Source organism: Gavialis gangeticus, unplaced genomic scaffold (assembly GCF_001723915.1).
Source record: "Gavialis gangeticus isolate Ggan-Ray unplaced genomic scaffold, GavGan_comp1, whole genome shotgun sequence".
Classification (NCBI taxonomy): domain Eukaryota; kingdom Metazoa; phylum Chordata; order Crocodylia; family Gavialidae; genus Gavialis; species Gavialis gangeticus.
The window spans coordinates 54,820,645-54,828,438 of NW_017729034.1; positions in this window are offsets into that span (position 1 = coordinate 54,820,645).

Below are 7,794 nucleotides of genomic sequence, written 5' to 3' on the forward strand. Positions count from 1 at the left end.
TAGGGTGTCACAACATCCCCAGCAATGCTGAATACCCTCCCGCTTGGAACACTAGTCGGTGGACAGGACAGGTGTTCCCGGGCAACTGTGGCCAGATCCTCCCACATCTGGCTGCAGCTTGCCCAGTAAGCCAAGGGGTCACATTTCAGTGCCTCCACATCCTCAGTGAGATAGGTAGCTACCAAAGCCTCGGTGCTGGGGTCATGGCTGCTGGGGTCTGGAGTGTTTGGACTCCAGCATTGAAGTCATGCCAATGGCAGTGGCTGGCATGGAGGAGACTGGCTGGTGCTGGGAGTGCTGGCACAGGAAAGTGGATCCCCCTCGCCTCTTCACTTTGGCCTCTCTGACTTTGTTCACCAGCACCTGCGTCCAGTGATCAAGGGTTTTGGGGCTGCCAATGCACATGCCCCCCTTCACCCTCAGGTTGCACATGCCCGCCATCATGTGGACCATACTGGACTACAAGGGATCCAGCCATCTCCTGATGCCCTCCTTCAGCTGCCTCACCAATGCCTGCACATCTGGTGACAGTGGCCTACCCCAGCCAGGAGCAGTGATCCCCTGGAACTTCTCCATTTTGTTCTCCAGTTCCCTCACTAGGGGGACCACCTGGCTGAGGAAGGCATTGCCAGCACTAAGGGTCTCAGTGGTTTTGAAAAAGAACTTGAGGACCACCAAAATCTGGGAGATGGTACCCCACTCAGCTCTGTTCAGGGGGGCACTGATCCCTATCTCCCCAAGCAAGGCCATCTCATGGATGACCTTCTGTTGTTCAACCTACCTCTCGAGCATCAGGTATGTGGAGTTTCAACGAGTCTCCACATCCTGTATGATTCTGTGCTGCAGGATGCTCAGCTCTGCCTGTTTCTTCCACAGCATCTTGCCCCCCTTGATACTGCAGTAGAAGTATCCCGCCAGCTTCCTGCATTTCGAAATCAGCTGGCTTGTAGCAGTACTGGTGGCAGTGCCGTCACTGGCAGCCCTGTCCCCCTTCAAGGCATCCTCACTATTAGGTGCAGCCTGTGTGCCATACAGAAGATGCCAACAAAGTTGGCATCGTGGGCAGCCTTCACTATATTGGCCCAGCTGTTAGTGACCATGAACCCGTGGGTAAGCTTGGCCTGCCCGAGCCACCCCTGTACCATGCGGTTCATGGCCCCCATGATCTACCTTGCCATGTGGGACTCATCCAGCACTTCAGCTTGCAGCAGAGCCCACCAACAGCCTGACTGATTGCACCAGTGCCCTGTGAGGGAGAGGAAGCCGTGATCGCCACCTTGGCTGCTCCAGATGTCGGAGGTGAAGTGCAAGGCTACCTGCATCCCTGCCTTGCACAGCTCCTCCCTCAAGTACTCCCTGCTTGCTTGATACAGGGAGGACACCACCACCCTGCTAAAGGTGGTGCATGCAGGCACTTTGTAAATTGGGGCCAGAAGTGCTATGAACTGCCTAAACTTTGGTCACTCAACTAGGGAGAAGGGCTGGCTATCCAGAGCAAGCATCTCCCCAGTGCTCTGGGTGATCTCGTATGACTTGGGAACGTGCCCCCCTTTCTGTCCACCTTTCCCCCACTGGTCCAAGGTTGCCTTTGGGGGTAAAGGGGCTTTACAGCGAGCGGGGAACTTCCCTTTCAGCACACTCGCACTGGTGCCAGGCTGAGCAGCAGGAAGAAGGGCAAGGGGGTGGTGCCTCCTCAGATGCAGCAGCATGGCCATGGTGGAGAAGTGTCTCACATCCTTGCCACGGCTCATGTGCCTCCAGCAGTGCTGGCAGATGGCAAACCTGGGATCATCTGCCACCTCAGAATGTTCCCACACTACACTACCCCCCCGCTTCTGGGTTGAGGGTGAGGATCCTGCCTTATCCCCCTTCTCAGCAGGCTGAGGCTGAACAGCAGGAGGAGCTGCCTCAGCTGAGCCACTTGCCTCCACAATCTCAGCCTCCTCCAAGGTGCTGCTTTCCAGAGGAGACCTGGGTCTAGGGGAAACATGAGGGGTGTGGAGCACTAACTCTGATTCCCCCTCAGTCCCCAGAATTGCCTGAGCTAAAGTGCTCAGCATGCCTGGTTCCAGCTCCAGCTCCTCCTCTGGCAGTGGGAGGCTCATGCTGAGAGCTGAAATTGGGGTGGCAGAGGCAGCGATTCCACTGCTGGTGCTCACTTCTGGACTGAGCAGAGGTGGTGCAGGTGCAGGGACATTTGGTGCAGACGCTGCTCCCACCGCCTGGCTTCCACTGGCAGCACTGATGTCGTGGCTGCTCCAGAATAGAGTGCGCCTGTGTTTGGGACCGGGGGGGGGACTTGCAGCTCTAGCTCTCTCCTTACCCCTGCTCCCTCCCCTACCAGAAGGCCTGGCACCTGCCTTTCCAGCACGCTTCATACTGATCTTTCCTTTGCTGCAAAAGGTCTGTGTGTGTGTGTGAATCCTTTTGTACATCTGTCTGTCTTGTTCTCCTGTGAACATCTGTGTCTGTCTTGTGCTGTGCATGAAATTATTTGTGTGTCTTCTTTCTGGCCGTCACGATATTGTCTATCTGGTCTTGTGCAGCATTCCTCTCTCACACAACTGCTGACAGGGAATGAGCTGCAAAAGGCACAGAAGGACTGGAAATGGGCTTTTATACTTTTTTTAGTCCCACTCCACAGACGCTGCCATTGGAAAGGTAGCCAGGGAGAAATCCTTCTCACTGGCTACCTACAGACTCAGTAGTAGACTCCCCACCTCCTTCCCCTGCTCCCACTTTCCATCCCTCCCCCACTCTTCCTCCCTCTTCTAATTGCCTCAAAATGACCAGATTGGCTCTGATGCAGGTCCGAAGCACTTTGGATGCCCCCAACCCACTCTGGACACCATTGCTGGTATCCCTCTTCGACCCAGAAGTGCTGCTTCAGACAGTGAAACATCCAAAGTGGGTCCGGATCTGAAGAGGGATCTGAAGACTTGCACAGCCCTAATATTCTAGTCTGGAAACATAGGGAAGTTTTGGGCCCTGAGAAGGCAAATTATGAGAAGTAAGCTTCATCATCATTTTATTGTGGAAGGAAAAAAAATGTTGTATTGTCCTTTCCATGTTGCCAATCTTCAGGCTCCTCTTGGAAGTAATGAGTATCCCAAAGACGCATGAGAAGATCATTTTCCATTCTATGAGACTGAGCTTCTCCACTGTTTACTCTGTGTTTCTTAAAACTCTTAGGGCTAAAACTAGTAAATGTACATTTTACCTGAACTAAGGTTTAGGTGAAATGTAGGTACTCAAAATCATATTTTTGATTCCCTAAACTTTCATTCAGCTGCTGCATGCCACAAAGCAAGCTTTGCTCCTCCCTAAGTAAGCCCTCCCTAAGGGCCACCCCAGTCCTCTTCCCCTGCCCGATCCCTTCTTCTGCCTTCTCCCTCCTTCCTGATCCATTGCTCTGCTGTCTCCTCCTTGCCTGATCCATTGTGCTGCTCCCCTTTTCCCTGTCAGATCTGCCATGTGCCAAACAAAGCAGTGGCATGTGCCACTTGTTGTGCATACTTTGGGTTAGCCACCCCTCCATAAGCACTTCTTTTAGTTACTTTTAAGTCCTCCAGCTTCCCAGATCTGTTCTTCTGCACAGGGCCACAACTGCCTCAGTTTTGAACAGCTCACTGCTATGTCTAAGCCAGATCAGGATCCAGAACTAAGCACTTCTCTTGCTTAGTCTGTATGAGGGGCCCAATGTGGTGAGCATTCCCAGAGAGACTGGACACTGCACAAAAAGCAGTTGCAATTGCTACTTTCTTTTGAAAAGATGAGATGAAGAGGCATCTACAAAGGTTAGAGCACCTGTGGTTAGAACACTTACCCAGCATATTGGATACCCAGGTTTAGTCTCTCTTTCTTTTTAGGGAGGTTCAAACCTATGCCTTCTAACTCCCCATGGTAGTGCCCAAAGCTTCAGACCACAAGCTATTCTGCATGGGGGGGTGGGAAAGAGACGCTCTTCACCCCTCCCATTGAAACTGTGCTACTTTTCAGGAAAGAGTTCAAGTGTCATTGGGCCAGAAGGGGCACAGAAGAGCTGGGGGGAAACTCAGTAGTGCAGTAGTTAAGCCACTTGCTAGGGGGTAGAGAGATGGAGGAGGGGAGTCTTGGGTTCCAGTCTCAACTCCAAGGACTGTTTCTGTGGTTTACATTAAGAGGTCATTGGATAAAACAGGGGTGGCCAACCTGTGGCATGCTCGCCACAAGTGGCACTAGCAGCCTGTGTGTGTGGCTAGTGTCAGACCAGAACAGGGACAGGCAGCACAAGGCAGATGGGGCAGGAAGCAGAGCAGCAGGTTGGGCAGAGGAAGGGGATTGGAGTAGCACTTGGAGAGGGTGCAGGTCTAATTTGTGGCAGGTGGGGCCCCCACCAGGGTAAAACAGAAACAGCCCTGAGTGGAGGCACCAGAGCTCTAGTGTTCATACTCCCCTGCCCCATGACTGCTGTGCACCTTTAGTCAACAGCCATGCTTGCTGATTGATTGACTGAACACTGAATTTGGGAGAGGGGGCACAGCTTCAGCTACAGCTTTGGAGAGCCTCCACATACACAACATACAACCACACAATCAGATTAGGCCACAGTCTGGTGGGTAGGGCACTGGGCTGCAATGTGGGTTTGAGTCTGTGCTGGCTCAGCTGGAGTAGAACAACTGGGTTCCAAACAATGGGGATATCATATAATAAGATGAGTGGTGGCATCATCATTTTATGAGCGTTAGGTATGCTTGGGTCTTCAAAGAAAGGCTGGGTCACCTATCTTCAGGGAAAGGCTCTGGACCAGGGATCCCAAGTGGACAGAGTCACCTCCGTTGAGGCCTGAGTAAGGAGTTAAAGACCCAGAGGGGGGCAAGATCCAAGAAACTCCTCCTCTTCAGCATGTCCTTTCTCTGGCTTCTAGTTCAGCTGGCTGGTTATTGTTAAACCTATCCTGAGGCTTAATTGGCCTACTAGTTCTGAGAACAGAGCTATATTGTCCATGGATCAAATAGATCATACCCTGGCAAAATCCTTAGTATGGATGCAGCTCTGCGAGCAGAAGCTGCCTTCTGCTGGCTGAGTTTCTGTATTTTGGGGAGATGGTGTAACTCATGAGGTAAAAATAAATGCCGGTTTTGCCACCATAGGTACCAGAACAGCAGCCCTATAATGTAGACAAGTCCTGACGCCCCCAACTCTCCTGGTATACCATAAACTATGCCCCTAACCCAAGGGTCGGGATTCTACTCCCTGGGTCAAGCACCTAAAACTTTAACTTTTAAGCACCCATTAACTTCTTTGGATCACTTCCCTTAGTATAAAGTAAATTACCTTGCTCAGGTTCATGAATCTGACTTTTTGGCGAGGCCAGATAATGTTCTGGATACTAAATACCCTTTTTCATAAGACCTACAAATGCTTTAACTCAGTACACACAGGTCTGATTAACCAGTGCTGCTTCTTTTCTGTAGTAATTTATACATGCTAGTATTTTACTCCTATTGTGTGCATATGTACAGTATTGAGCAAGGGGCAAGGAGTTAAGAATCAGGCCTTTGCTATCTGTGCAACTAGGAAAACCTCTCTCCTAGTTTTTCACTTGCAAATAATAAACATTTCTTACCTATATCTAGTAAGGGACTTACATATTCTGTATATGCAACAAACCTCTCAAGTGTATATAACTCATACCAGAAGCACTTCAGGCATCAGTATCTATTTCTTCTCCTGTCATTAAAGGTCACTGAGTTATCTATGATAAGGGCATGGTAGGATGAACCTGAATAAACTACCATCCTACTGTACCAAATACACATACATACACTTTACTTGAAATGCACTCAGAGGGAAGATACTTTATTGCACCAGCTAGCACAATTCCAAAGTTCTGTTCTCCTAACCTGCTTCCCTTCGCAGCATCTGCCACCTTTTACCTGCTGGTCCATGGGCACACATGCCTTGAGAGAATGGTGTCTATTCTTTGCTTAGGCTGTCACTCGAGTATTTTCTCTTCATCCTGGTTCTGCTCTGACTCTTCCCGAACTTCCCGCTTATATTTAAGCATCAGCAAAATTATCAAAAATAGAACAGTCTAGGAAGTCTTGGTTCCACATTGTCATCCAGAAATGTAGTGCTGAGTACACTGCCCTGCCTCGTCCTTTCTGCACTATTCACAAGGGGAAAAGGGAATTGAATCCTGTCTTGCCCTGCTAGGAAACCCTTAGCACAAAAGAATCATCAATGGGGAGTAGCACACAACCCATGTATAAGACTTCTACTCTATTCTTTCTGTAATCTCCAAGCTAATGCATATGTTGGGAGCAGAGAGGAGGACTAGCTAGTGTACAGTATTCTCCAACTATATTAAACTGACAGATGGTCACCTGGCCACTTGCAAGTGAACAAACATCACAACAGTTCCCAGGCTGAACAAAAAGCCTCATTTTATGACAAAGAAAACTTTGTGGAAAAACAGGAAATATTTTTATGAGTATTGTCTTTCTTTGCATGATGCTAATAAATTGAAGCTATACAAAACAAAGAAAGCAAAACAGTCTTCTCGAGACTTGAAGAGCTTAGAGTCCAAATCCTGAAATTCAGATTTTGCAGAAGTGGGTAAAAGTATGCTGTTTTCACCATGAAAGGTTGTGCTTACTGTAGAACATGCAAAAAATGTTACTATGCATCAATTTTTTGTATGCCCAAATATATCAGTTTTCAAGAATAAAACACAAGCAAAATTAAAACTGGTAATTTCACAGAGTTCTGATTTTTAACAATTTCACTCTTTCTCTATCAGTTACCCAATATATTTTATTTGTCATCTCATAAGCTGTTGATGAGACTGCATCTAATGCTTTAGCTTTTAAATCCAGTAAGAAGCTAATTGCTGCCATCTATATCTCTGGGGTGCCTTGATTACAACTTTGATTTGGTCTTTGCTTCAGATCAAAAACCCAACTGACCTCATAGCATATCAGTTCCTCTTTACAGATTTTCTTCTTGCTTCATCTGTGCTTCATATGATCTTTTAAAAAAGAAAATATAGTAAAAATACATTCCTTCCCCTGCTTACCCAAAATGCTATATAAAAGTCTGCTGTGGGGTAGCTTCCAGCTTTACTTACCCCCATGTTATCTGGAGTGACTCCATTAAAGCCATCACAATCAGATCAGTAAATCCAGTGTTAATGAGAAGATAATCATGTCTCTGCTTCCTTAAGTCTCAGCTCCATTAACATAGATTCACCCTCCGACCCTCCTCGTTGAAAAATATCTTCTTATTTGCACTCATGAAATTCTAACCAGAGAACCTAATAAATGTGTGGCTTTCTCTACACTATAAAGAAAAGGATATTGAAGCTTAGTGCTGAGCAACGCTAATTCATCTCTGTTGTATTTGGAAACAGAAATAGGTGATCCCGTGCAGTTTAAAAGTACTACTAACTTCTTACTTCATCTCTTGGCTTGAGGAAGAGACATTTCCAGTACCATCATAAATATCAACCAAAAAGATAGCAACAAAACTAAGGAGGACTATTCAGCAGTTGCTCGGGGATGTAGGGGGATGGTTAGGAAGGCCAAGGCAGAGATGGAACAGGGGCTGGCTTCCCGGATTAAGGACAACAAGAAGTCCTTTTTTAAATACATAGGGAGAAGAAAGAAGGCCCCAGGAAATGTGGGGCCCTTGCAGGACAAGACGGGGAATCTGGTTGTCACGCCAGACGACAAAGCCAACATATTTAATAACTTCTTTGCCTCTGTCTTCCTCAGTAAGGACCAGAACTGCCACCTCCCTGCTGGGCCCCCT